The sequence below is a fragment of the Ctenopharyngodon idella genome, chromosome 8, assembly GCF_019924925.1.
Source record: "Ctenopharyngodon idella isolate HZGC_01 chromosome 8, HZGC01, whole genome shotgun sequence".
NCBI lineage: Eukaryota > Metazoa > Chordata > Actinopteri > Cypriniformes > Xenocyprididae > Ctenopharyngodon > Ctenopharyngodon idella.
The window spans coordinates 12,451,384-12,465,738 of record NC_067227.1 but is presented as its reverse complement, the minus strand read 5'-3'; positions in this window follow the sequence as shown (position 1 = coordinate 12,465,738).

Below are 14,355 nucleotides of genomic sequence, written 5' to 3'. Positions count from 1 at the left end.
AGCAATTTTAAATGTCTACTCATTTGTCCATTTTAAAATGATTTATTCATTTACATTTTTTAGTTTTAATTAAATTGATTTATGATATTCCTTATTATTTCGGTTTATAAGGTGTCACAACAAATCCTGCATTTCTAGTCTTCCATAAATAATAGCCTCTATGACATTTAGTCACTTTTCAGATCAAAATCACAGTCCACAAACAGTGCATTAAAAAAAGAATTGGTCCAATTTTGCACGGGCAAATACACTATCATAAAAAATGGTGCCGCCAAACAAGAAAAAATGCAGACAGTATTCTATTGAATACCTTAATTATGGTTTTATACCTTCTCCTACCAATGCCCAACTCCCAATGTGTTTACTATGTGAACAAGTGTTTTCAAACGAAGCCATGAAACCTTCACATCTGAAGGAGCACCTTATGAAGATCCACCCAGACAAGGCAGATAAGGACCCGTCTGTTCTCCCAGGCCTTAAAAGAGAAGCACGGTAGGAGAACCATCAGCAGTCTCTTCGCTAAGAGTACCAGCCAAAATTATAGTGGGCTAATACCATCATATAACATCTCCCTGCTGATCGCCAAATGTGGACAGTCGTTCACAATTGGAGAAAAGTTGGTGCTTCCTGCCATCAAAGAAGTAATCTCAACCGTGATGGAGCGCGATCCCACACAGGTGCTGAAATCCATCCCACTCAGCAATGACACCATGGCACGCAGGATAAATGAAATGGGAGCAGATACAGAGGAGCAGCTGTGTGCCATCCTGCGGGACTCTCCATTCAGCCTTCAGCTGGACGAGACAACCACCGCTGACAACAACGCTCTGCTGATGGCCTATGTCCGTTATAGGGCCTCAAACAGTCACGAGATGGTAGAGGAATTTTTGTTTTCTAAATATCTGGAAACCGACACCAAGGGCCAGACCATTTTTAACACGCTTTCTGCTTATCTACAGGAGAAATCAATTCCAATCTCTAACATCCTCGCATGTGCCACTGATGGTGCCCCCGCTATGGTTTGCAGGTACCTGGGTTCACATATGTGAGGATATGTGGCACCTGCTGAAGGAGCAGGTGCCACATATCCTCACAGTCCACTGTGTTTTGCACCGCCACAACCTTGTGGCCAAATGCACCAATCCAGTTCTCCACGAGTCTCTCCTTGTGGCAGTCAAAGCAATAAACAAAATAAAAACCCATGCACTGAATGACAGACTGTTCCGACAGCTGTGTCAGGAAAACAATGAGACTTTTGAGCGGCTTCTTCTCCATACTGTTGTCCGCTGGCTCTCAAAGGGAAACTGCCTTGCTCGTTTTTGTGAGCTGTTTGACAGCATCGTCAAGTTCCTGGAGGAGGTTGATGGAGCTCTCGGGGAAAAGGTGTCATCCAGTCACTGCAACATCATGTACCTCGCAGACTTTTTTGAGAAAATGAATGAAGTCACGTTAGAGCTCCAAGGAAACAACATCACTCTGGTAAAATCCAAAGCGGTTATCCGCAGTCTCACCTTCAGGCTAGATCTCTACAGGCAGAGTATAGGCTGGAGGCAGTTTGCTCATTTCCCACAGCTGGCCAAGGTGATCTTTTTTCATAAACATCACTAAATAGATATAACAGACCTACTATTATTATAATTAGCCTAATATATTTTATTTGCATAAATACCATTGTAATGCTTATTATATCGGGTGATTATATTGAGTCTGAAAATACAGACCCATAGCATGCATTACCTTATAAATATAAATAAACATTTTAGTAAAATAATAAGCAATAAAACAACTAATTCAAATTCCGATAGTCTAAAAATATTCATGGAGATAAGAGAACAATTTAACTGTAAAATAATACTCATTACAGGTGTCTGAGGCTCTTACCAATGACCTCCTCCTAGTTTACACTGACCACCTGAGGATGGTTACGGCCAACATGGAGATCCGCTTCAGGGACCTCCTTGACCTTGATGTTCCCAGTTGGGTTGAGCAGCCCTTTCAAGCAGATGTGATTGAATGTGAGCCCGCTATTCAAGAGCATCTTGTCGACATCCAGTGCGACGACGAAGCCCAGGCTATTTTTCACACCTCTGGCTGGCGCAGCATGTGGGTCAAATATGCCCAGCAGTATCCAGCTCTCTGGCAAAAGATCAAGCTGCTGATTGTTGCTTTTCCAACAACATATCTTGTTGAGCAGGGATTCAGCCAGGTCATCCACATGCAGTCTAAGTACCGTGTAAGAATTGAAAATATCTAAAGATATTTTAAAATGAACAAAGACATTTGCTTTACTGTCTCAACCCCCTCTCTCTTGCTACAAGGGCCGTTTGGAAGGCTCAAAGGTGTTGACAGTGATCAAGCCCTGTAGGCCAAGATGTGTGTACATCGGGGGTCTACAAATGGTCACACCTTTAGTACAGTGGGGGATCTTCTGATTGGTCAGTTTGAATGTCTCACATTTGGGTTTCAGTCACATGGTCAAGGAAGGGATAAAAGAATATTGTAACTGTTGCTCTGGTCTCTTTTATTCTGTCTCTTTGATTCTTGGCTTTTCTTGGGCACTCTCTCTGGCCCTCTCTCTCTCTCTCGCTCTCTCTTTCTCTTTCACTCTCTCTCTCTCTCTATCTCTCAGGTAACTTTTGACATACATGCTGGGTACGATTAATGGTATATGATTTTATCATCTCATACATCTATTTTGTAACTATGTTAAGTGTAACCATAACCAGATATTGTCATTAAACTCTTTCATTTACAAATGATGTGCTAACTAGTTTTGATTTAGTGTTAACATTAATGTGCTCCATATTGCAATACAATATTGTCACACTATAGCAACGCTCTCCCACACATTTTGCTATTGTAACTGCGCTTATTTCCGTCGTTGGTATAAGTTGTAGTGGGTGGTAATAGACAAGAAATGTACAGTTTTCTACCATCTTGCTGATAACGTTTCTTTAGTCGCTCGGTAACCCTACAGCCTGAACCCCTGTAGGAGCTCCACCCTTACAACCGCAATCGCGGCATGCTTCAGGCGCACTACGGCTGAAACTAACGTCTTTGCAACCCACAGTGAAGAAATTAGCAGAAAAACATCAAGCACAGGGCTCACACTAATTTTCCAATCAATTTTGCTCATTCGAAAGTTCAAATAAATCATTCTGCTTTTTCCTTGTTAATGTTCTCCGTTGAAAATATTTGATAAGAATGCTTCTTGTTTGCGGTACAGCTGCTGTTAATTAAATTTTAAATGTCAAATTTGTAACCGTTGCATTTTTTTGGCTGCTCCTCACTGATTGGCTGCTATTTGCGATAAGCCACATAATTAAATGTTAAATTTGTAACCGTTGCATTTCGTTAACACTGATAAACAGTACACTGATAGAATTTCTACTTCACATGATTTTTTTGCTCTCTGGGAAACTATGATAATAATATTCCCACTGTTCAGTCAAATTAAATCTGTTATTTGGCTTTAAATGACATGCTTTTTTTTAAAAATGGATTCATGATGTTACGGAGCCCCGCACATGACATGCAAGAAAAAAAATTAAATCGTACGCACGATTTACCATTTCGTTCCCTCAATTTACTAAATCGTGCGCACGATTTACTAATTCGTTCCCTCGATTTACTAAATCGTCCGCACGATTTACTATTTCATTCCCTCGATGTATAAATCATGCGCATTTTTTTCCTGCATGTCATGTCCGGGGCTCCGTATGATGTAGGCTACTCGCTCATTACATAAATTTTGTACATTTTGGGACCTGGATAATGGATAGGGGGTGCTGGTCCAAAAAAGGTTGAGAACCACTGCTATAGTGGAACAATAAAACACAATATATCAGGGATACTCAAGTTCAGAGGCCAAGAGGGCCGCATTTAAACCACATAAAATGCAATGGCCACAAAATTACAACTTGGATCGCAAAACTTATTTAGGCCTAGTTAAGACAATATTTGTAGTATTTGCAAGTGCAGTTTATTATCTAGCTAAGTCTTATTAGTTCTTTAATGGTTGTCTTATTTAAAGTGTCACTGAACATGAAAAAATGATTTTTAAAAAGGATTAATAGTTTGTCTTGCTGTATTCTTAATGCAAAAATTTATTCATACTCAGAGTATTAAAAAATGCCAAAATGCATAAGAAAAACATTATCGAACAAATAAATTTAAAAAGAACTGATGAAAAGAAGTCCATATTCCTAGTGAAAAGTATCATACTTGTCCAGTCTCTGTGCTTTTTCGCTCCAAAATATAAGATAAAATGTCGTTGTACTTATTTAAAATAGAGTTGCTGGTATCTTTAATCCCCTCACACGAGCACTCTTCAACACCGGTGGCTATTGTGTTTGTTGATGTTCCGTCTTCTCTGTTTCTTTTCAGACTGTGAAACAACGGCTGTTTCAGTGTTGGCACCTTGTGGACAAACTAAGTAAGTGCAAAAACTATTCAAAGCGCACGTGCAAAGTGATGTACATTTATTGTTCGTTGTGGTTAGAAAAACCGCGCTGTGCGTCTTACCCTGTGCGTGTTCTGTGCTGCTGATGACTATGTGCGTCATGCGCAGTGTACACGTAAGAACCGAAGTAATATTAACGGTCATTTTGAATGCAAATTATAATAAAAAAAAAAATTATGTTTAGCATGACGCGGGCCACAAATTTAATGCTGACGGGCCGGATGAGGCCCGCGGGCCGCCTGTTGAGTACCCCTGCAATAGATGGTTTAGAACTTTTAATATTTATTGCACAGACCACAACTGGCCAACCAATAAGTCTAAAAATAAATTATGCTTGATCCGACTCATGACTCATGATCCGCCCTTGCTCACGACATGAAATTTCTCTGTACTGTACTATAGGCTACGAGTTGGCAGTATAATGTATAGTTTTGTTTCATGTTCATGATTCATGTCTTTTATTTTGTTTTGTTGCTTGTTTGTGTCATGCTTCCCTTGCTCCTCATGTGCTCCCTTAGTCGTGGGAAGGCGGGCGCCCCTTGGCAACGAGCAGACGGCTGGCGTATAGGTGGGAGCAGCAGCTGACCGCCGGGGCAGGATGTGGCTGATGGCTTCAGTCTGCTTCTGCTTCTGCTGGGTGAAGTTCTCGACCACGTCGCAGAAGAAGCCAGTCTGGGACACGGGGGAATTTAGAAACCTGACCTTGTTGGTTTCCCTCATGTCGGCCAGACACAGCCAGAGATGGCGTTCCTGGACCACCATTGTGGACATCGCACGACCCACAGACTGCACCGTGAACTTCGTCACACAAAGCCTAAGGTCTGTTGCGGCCTGAAGTTCCTGAAGAACTTGTGGATCATGACCACCCTCGTGCAGGCCCTTCAGTGCCTGGGCCTGATGGACCTGCAACAACGCCATGGCATGTAAGGCAGAGGCGGCCTCCCCACAGGACTGGTAAGCCTTGCTGGTTAAGTCCGACGAGTGCTTACAGGTCCGGGAAGGGAGACACGGGTTCCCCCGCCAGGTGAAGTTAGGGCACAGCAACGGCTCACTCCACAGGAGGAACCTGCATGTAACCCTTAGCCGCCCCACCATCAAGGGCTTGGGACACGATGGAGGGTTCCACATGAGCCCGACCCTGTTGGCAGCCTAGGAAAGCATAGTCATCATCTCCGGGTCTAACTCGGGCATTGCTACCTTTCCTGAAGGAGGCAGCCCTGCTGAATCATCATCCCCAGAGAAGTCTGGCTTACCCTCCGATGGAGCAATAGACATCCAGTCGTCGGGGGGAGCCCCGAAGGATACGGCTGGTACACACCTTTGAGATGGTCCAGCGTGTTCCCACAGTAGCTCTGCTGGCTGTGGAGCACAGGAAGGATGAGGGTTCCTAGGGGGTTGGTTCCCTCAAGGAAGCATGCTCACTGTAATCCTCAGGTTAACTGCACCCCGCCTGAAACAACCCTCTGAGGAGGGTTAGATTGAGGCAGAGGCACAGGGACTCCACCCCTCTTGAGGAACTCCGAGATGGCCATCTTCCCACAGTGGCTACATGACTCATCCAGGAACGCTGCCTCAGTGTGCTCGAGGCCCAGACACATGACACGACGATCTTGACCATCCCTTGGCACCAGGTAACTACCGCATCTAGAAACACACAAGTAGAATGTCATCTTTAAAAAGATGCAAGTTCTACTTGTGTAAGCTCTTTCAGGGAACTGCTCTCTCCATGCTGAAGCACGCAGGAGAATGGTCGCAGCAACACAGACAGGGAAAGTGTGCAGCCTGTCCTGTGCCCACTCTTTCTCATAGAAGGCGCCCTCTTACCAGCCATGAGAACGACTATTCAGCGCTCTCCGCAGTGCACAGTACCAGCTGTGAGAACAGCCTTTGTTTTCTCAACGTAGGCTGCTCATTACAGTGGGGATCGAAAGTTTGGGCACCCCAGGTAAAAATTTGTATTAATGTGCATAAAGAAGCCAAGAAGAGATGGAAAAATCTCCAAAAGGCATCAAATTACAGATTAGACATTCTTATAATATGTCAAAAAAGTTAGATTTTATTTCCATCATTTACACTTTCAAAATAGCAGAAAACAAAAAAATGGCATCTGCAAAAGTTTTGGCACCCTGCAGAGTTAATACCTTGTACTGCCCCCTTTGGCAAGTATCACAGCTTGTAAACGCTTTTTGTAGCCAGCCAAGAGTCTTTCAATTCTTGTTTAAGGTATCTTCACCCATTCTTCCTTACAAAAGTCTTCCAGTTCTTTGAGATTTCTGGGCTGTCTGTCACGCACTGCTCTTTTGAGGTCTATCCATAGATTTTCAATTATGTTGAGGTCAGGAGATTGTGAAGGCCATGGCAAAACCTTCAGTTTACGCCTCTTGATGTAATCCACTGTGGATTTTAAGGTGTGTTTAGGATCATTGTCCATTTGTAGAAGCCATCCTCTCTTTAACTTCAGCTTTTTCACAGATGGCATCAAGTTAGCATCCAAAATTTGCTGAAATTTTATTTAATCCATTTTTCCTTCTACTCGTGAAATGTTCCCTGTTCCCTGTGCTGCAATACAACCCCAAAGCATGATTGATCCACCCCCATGCTTAACAGTTGGACAGAGGTTCTTTTCATTAAATTCTGTGCCCTTTCTTCTCCAAGCGTACCTTTGCTCATTCTGGCCAAAAAGTTCTATTTTAACCTCATCGGTCCACAGAACTTGTTTCCAAAATGCATCAGGCTTGTCTATATGTTCATTTGCAAACTTCAAACGCTGATTTTTGTAGTGAGGACATAGAAGAGGTTTTCTTCTGATGACTCTTCCATGAAGACCATATTTGTACAAGTATCTCTTTATAGTGGAATAGTGTACCACAACTCCAGTGTCTGCCAGATCTTTCTCTAGGGATCGTGCAGTCAAACGTGGGTTTTGACTTGCTTTTCTCACAATCCTGCGAGCTGTTCTGTCTGATATTTTTCTTGGTCTTCCAGATCTTGCTGTAACTTCCACTGTTCCTGATGACTGCCATTTCTTAATTGCATTCCGAACAGAGGATATTGGCATCTGAAAACGCTTTGCTATCTTCTTATAGCCTTCTCCTGCTTTGTGAGCGTCAACTATTTTCAGTTTCAGTTTTCTAGACAACTGCTTAGAAGAACCCATGGTGCTGATTGTTGGGGCAAGGTCAGATGAGTCTGGGCATTTAAAACCTTTGAGATTGACATCACCTGGTCTTTCCAGACGATGATTGAGAATCCAATGACATTGTCAAGTCTCAGCTTTCCAAAGGGGGCGGTGCATGCTATAAACTCTGCAGGGTGCCCAAACTTTTGCAGACGCCATTTTTTTGTTTTCTGTTATTTTGAAAGTGTAAATGATGGAAATAAAATCTAACTTTTTTTTGACATGTTATAAGAATGTCTAATCTGTAATTTGATGCCTTTTGGAGATTTTTCCATCTTTTCTTGGCTTCTTTATGCACATTAATACAAATTTTTACCTGGGGTGCCCAAACTTTCGATCCCCACTGTATATACTTGCACTGCGTGGTAAAGCAGCTGCTGTAAACAATTACATGCCAATGTGCATTGGCTCATTTTAGTTACACTCGAAGTAGATTGGCCTCTTTAGCGAGATTCCTATTCGTCGGTCAGCCCGACGTATGTCGAACGTGACCGACTGAATGGGAACAGGTAGGTAGCCAGGCAAGTTGATCAGTAGTGAACAACAAGACCAGACAGTGATGGAATGGTGGGAGACTGCTTATATATTGTGAGTGTGACAAATGTGTGGAATTAGAACTCAAGTGATCCTGATTGAGTGGGTGGAGCTGAAGGGTCTGGTGTTGATGATGGCGCTGACTCCGTGACACACGAGTTTAAATATTATATGCTGTATCTGAAGATGTCTAGAATTTCCCTGGGAGACAGTATGAAAAAGTTGATCCATTGCAGATATGCTAAGATTTTTATTTATATTAAATGATGTTTTATTAACAAATTTCGGGAGGAGCAACATTCAAATAATCTGACTAATCATCATGTCATTTCAGCCAGCTGTCAACAATCAGTAATAAACATATCTACCCAGTCAGCATGAGTGAAGGCCTATATATAAACACAGTTGACTCACCTATATTCCTCGACAGTTTTTTCAGCATCCCTCCACCACCCCGTCTCCTCACACTCGCCTGGTTACTTTCCTAACCAGAAATACGGGGGGTCGGGCCAAATACCGAGCTCGGAGTCCTCTCCTCGGACAGCACGCCAAATACACATACTATTACGCATACTATTTACTATCTGATTATTTGTAAGTGTGAACTCATGAACTATGATAACTTTTGTGCTTTGTGTTGAATGAGAACGAGATTGGGTGGCAAAGTTAAATAGACATTTTGATTTGAACAGGCACATAGATGACTTACAGTAATTTAAGAGAAAAGACAAAGAATTCTTTGCTGTTACATTATAAACCATACTCTACTCTAATAAAATAACTTAATATAAACAGTATCTCTAATCCCATGATTTACTCACCCTCAAGCCATCCTAGGTGCACTGTATATGACTATATTCTTTCGACGAACACAATCAGAGACATATTTAAAAATATCCTTGCTCCTCCATGCTTTATAATTACATTTTGAAGCAAAAAAAAAAAAAAATAAAAATAAAAAAAATAATGATGCATCCATCCATAATAAAAGTAATCCATATGGCTGCAGGGGGTTAATAAAAGCCTTAAGCGAAGCAAACGCATACGTACACATACTGCATAAGTATCCCAGCTAGAAATTTTTTGTTCTGAGAACATTACCATGTATTGTTCAAGTAATGTTTTCAGCAGGTAGTTTTATTTTAGTTCCCAGAATGTTCTCCTAAAAGTTAGGATAACATTCTCTAAAAAAACATTCTAAAAATGTTTAGTTATAACATTGTTAGAACATTATTCCCTAACGTTCTTAAAATGTTTTCAGCGGGTAGTTTTATTTTTGTTCCCAGAATGTTCTCTTAACAGGTAGGATAACATTCTACATTCTAAAACTGTTTAGTGATAACATTGTTTAGAACATTATTCCCCAACGTTTTTATAAAGTTTTTAGCGGGAAGTTTTATTTTTGTTCTTAGACTGTTCTTCTAAAAGGTAGGATACCATTCTCTAAAAACACTCTTTGCACTTTTGCGATGACCTTCTATAAATGTTCAGTCATAAACTTAGTCATTGTTAGAACATTATCCCCTAATGTTCTTATGAAGTTTTTTCAGCAGGAAGTTTTATTTTTGCTCCCAGAATGTTCTCCTAAATATTCAAAAAAAAAAAAACCAAAGAAAGAAAAAGCTATAACATTGTTAAAACATACAATTTTATTAATCTCAAAAATAGAACATCAAAATCTAACAGGTCTATAAATGGCATCCACATAAATTATTAGTAGCTCTACATACAGTAAATGCCCAACATCACGTTGAAGACACTAGGTAAAGTTCAGTGTGTAATCATGTGTCTGACTGCTGTGTTTGCTCCGAGTGCTCATCTTTGTCTTTGCTTGTCCTGGTTCTTGCAGAAAATTAATACAGTCGTCTGTATTAATGTTTTACTTTTCTTGTCTTTTAGTTTTCCAGCTGCTCTGCCAGTTAGATTTCCTCATAGCAATAACAGAGGAGTGTCACGGGCAATAACACAAGATCCAGTAACAAGTGCAAAAACAGTTTATTTGTTCCACAACAAATATAAATATCCAGGCAAGAAGGTCAGAACGTGCAACACGTGGCAGGCTTTGGTGGCAAGGAGACTGCAGTGGGCTGGGGTCCAACAGGCAGATGATAATCCAGAGAAAACGGCCAGGAAAGAAATCCACACTCGAACAGAAACACAACTCACAGGTAACAGGAGACAAAAGGAGAACTGCTGCACCTGTGACTGATCATCGCAGTTATTCACCATAGCAACGCTAATGTTACAGGTACCGGCTGGCTCCATGTAAACAGCTTATATGCTCTCTCTGGAAACAGGAGAAATAAATGAGACAGGGCAAACTCTGCGTCCGTTTTTTATCTCACTCAGCAGAAAGAGGACAACCACAAAGCGGAACAAACTGACGTAAAGCCCCCTGGAGCACAATAAGCGCCACTCTACCCCCTGCTGGTGAACTCCACACTTACTCCTGACCTCTATTTAAAATATTTTAGTGAAAGGATGGTGGAACCAGGTTCATTACCCCTGAACAAATATTCAAAAACATTAATTATAAAATTACAGAAACTACCACAAATGTGATAACACTTTAGTGGGCATCACACGCTCCCTGACAGAGAAGAATGGCTCCCGACATTTCCAAAAATCTTTATCTCAAAACCGTTTAACTTTTCCAATTCTTAACCTTGATTCTCAAATCTCTATTCAACAAACAAGCATGGTAGGTGGAATGTATGTGGCTGGTGCTTGGTAAGGGTATGGCATGTATGGTGTCTGGGAGTAAAGGAGTGGGTGTGAATATGGCATACAAAGAGGCGGGATGTATGGAAAGAGTGAGTGTGCAGGTGTAGTGTGATGAGATGCTTCTATGACAGGTATATAGGGTGCTGTGTATCCGGTCACTGAGTTAACTGTGGCGTGCGTCTGGACTGATGGCTCTCCTAATGACTCATATGTGAGAAAACGGCGTGGCCTTTTCTCACGAACGGACCTTCTAACGTCTAACTGAGTGTACTCTACAGGGGGGGGTCAAAGGTCGAGCTTCTGAGTCAGAGTCTTGGTGTCCATTGTTTTCCTCCCCTTCCACAGGTCCAGTGAGTAAAGGTAGGTTTTCATCAGCATGGTGTCTCTTCTCAGTCAGATTTGGTAAGTGTTCAGGTACAGTATGACTGTAATCTCTGGATACCTGGTGAGTTGCTCCTGGTAGGTAACAGGTCTTTCCTCTATCCTTTCGGTCGGTCTCCTTAACCAGTATCCCGAGCCAGAATCATCATCTGAATCATTTTCACTGTCATCACTCGTGTCTGCTTGTCTTTGAGTGTCTGTCATTCTCTCTTGGTTTTGTCTGTTATGTGTTTTCTTCTCAGGAATAGATCTGGTGTCAGGTGGAGTGACATCGACAGGTAAGTCGTTCACCAGCAACAGGAGATTACGGTGCACTTTTTGCTATTCTCGCCACCAATGCGGTAGGCTTCTGACATCTTTTTAGCCCATTTCTCTGCAAATCCTCTAGGTAAGTATGGTTCCCTTTCTCCAACCAATCCAAACAGCAAGTCGACTGGGAGATGTGGGTGACGGCCGTAAAGGAGAAAAAACGGTGAGTAGCCAGTTGACTCATGTCTGGTGCAATTGTATGCGTGTATAACATGCGGGAGGTGATCCTTCCACCGTAGTTTCTCACTATCAGTCAATGTTCTTAACATCTGGAGGATGGTGCGGTTCAACCGCTCAGCTGGGTTGCCTTGTGGGTGATAGGGCTACGTCCGCGAGTGGCCAACCCCTGACAACCGCTGTAATGATTGGAACAGTTTGTTCTCAAATTCACGACCCTGGTCATGATGTGGCTTGGATGGATATCCGAACCGGGGTATGAAATCACTGAAGATGCGCTCAGCAGCTGTTTTCCCGCTCTTGTTCTTCGTGGGATATGCCTGGGCAAATCTAGTGAAATGATCAAGCACTACTAGAATATATTCATATCCCCCACAACTGGTTTCCAGATACAAATAGTCAATACACACAAGCTCTAAAGGGAAGTTAGATGTGATGCTGCCCATAGGAGCTCTCGTGTGTGTCGTGGGTTTCTTAGACCTGATACAGAGACATTTTCGGGTGACATAGTCTTCAATTTCTTTAGCCATAAAGGGCCAGTAAAATCTTTCCCGAGCAAGATGGAGCACTCTTTCTGTGCCTACATGACCCATCTCATTGTGTAGGTACTTCAGAGCAATCGGCCTGTGTTTCAGAGGGAGGACTAACTGCTTTTGCTGGTTCGTCCTTCTGTAAAGGAGGCTGTCTTCAAGTTGCAACTTACTCCACTCATGCAGCAGCTTTCGGATGGCTCCACTTACAGTTTGGCGTATGTCATCTGTCAGTTTTGTGTTTGACTCCTTTAACTCAATCTTGCCTATGGCTTGATCCTCTCTTTGAGCCTTAACAAGATCATCATCGCTGATAGCTGGCAGGTGACAATGAGGTTGTGGTGGAGGATCCGGGGAACACATGTTAAGTGCTGCAACCCAGGCCACATCCTTCCGTTCTGCTGCTTGACTCCCATCCCACGTAGCACGCACTGCCTCGTTCGAGAACTCCTCTGTACAAGCCACCTCATATTTCCCCATGTCCAAGGGGAGCCGAGACAGTGTGTCTGCATCCACATTTGATTTTCCAGGCCTATACCTGATGTCGAACTGGAAATCTGAGAGTTCTCCCACCCACCGATGACCAACAGCGAGTTTTGCTGTACTCATGATGTAGGTCAGGGGGTTGTTGTCCGTGTACACAGTGAAATGGGGAGCGTAGTAAGGTAGTCCCGGAACTTTTCACACACAGCCCATTTCAATGCAAGGAACTCCAGTTTTCCACTGTGCAGGTGATAGTTACGTTCAGCAGGTGTCAAAGTCCTCGAGCCATAGCCAATGACTCTCAGCTTTCCATTCTGGCGCTGATAGAGGACTGCCCCCAGGCCCCGGTCTGAGGTGTCTGTATGCAGCGTGAAAAGTAGGTTGAAATCAGGATACGCTAAGACAGGTGGGGTTATAAGGAGAGTGACCAGTTGCTCTAAAGCTTCCTGATGTTGAGTGGTCCAGTCAACAGGCTGTCGGGAAGGCAGCAGTGGGCATTTGGTGGTTTTCCCACATGTTGGAATCTGGGCTTTCCCTGACTTAGTTTGGAGAAGCTCATAGATTGGCTTTGCGATCCTGGAAAAATCCTGGATGTAGGAGCGATAATATCCCAAGAAGCCGGTCAGTTTCCTTACTTCACCAACTGTCTGTGGTGTCTTGCTTGTCAAGGTTTTGACTGCTTCAAGGTCCCGTGGGTCTATCTTGACACCATCAGCTGACACAAGGCGCCCCACGTACCTGACTTCTTGTCTGAAGAGCTCACACTTCTCAGGTCTCACTTTTACTCCGTGCTGTTGAAGAGCCTGGAGCACTTTGCGGAGGGCCTCCACATGTTCATCGAATGTTCTCGCGTAACAGAGCACGTCATCCAGATAAGGGATGCAGCATTCATCCCTGAGGGTGCCTAGCACCTCCTCCATGCTCTGCTGAAATGCTGCTGGGGCATTTGAGAGTCCGAATGGGATACGGACCCATTCATAGAGGCCCCACGGAGTGACGAAGGCAGTCAGGTGACGTGAACCCTCGGCGATGAAACCCTGATGGTAAGCTTTTCCCTGGTCCAGGATGTCAGGTCTTGTATTCTGGGTAGTGGATGTCGATCAGGCACAGTCTTTTTGTTCAGGAGGCGATAATCAAGACGTAGGCTGCCATCCTTCTTCCTAACACAGACAACTGGGGCAGCATATGGGGACTTTGATTTAACAATCCAGCTTCTCATCAGCAGCTCCTGCACGTACTCCTTTACCTCTTTAAACAGTGGCTTCGGGACTGCTGAGTATGCTCTCTGTACAGGGATTTCATCTGTGAGGGTAATCGACATTTGTAAGCTTGGTATGCATCCAATATCATCGCTGTCACGTGCGAAAGCCCCGGCTTCTTCACACAGAATTTTGTTGACTTTTTCTCTTTGTTTATCATCAGGGTGACTGAGGTCGATGGGAGGTTGCCATGACGATGGACGGGCGTCAACAGGTGTTGATACCGCACTGTTAACAGTCACTGTGGGCTCGGGTGCTTCAGGTGAGTCTGTTGCGATCACTTTTAGTAGTCACTAGCTAGGACTACTAGCTGTGAGA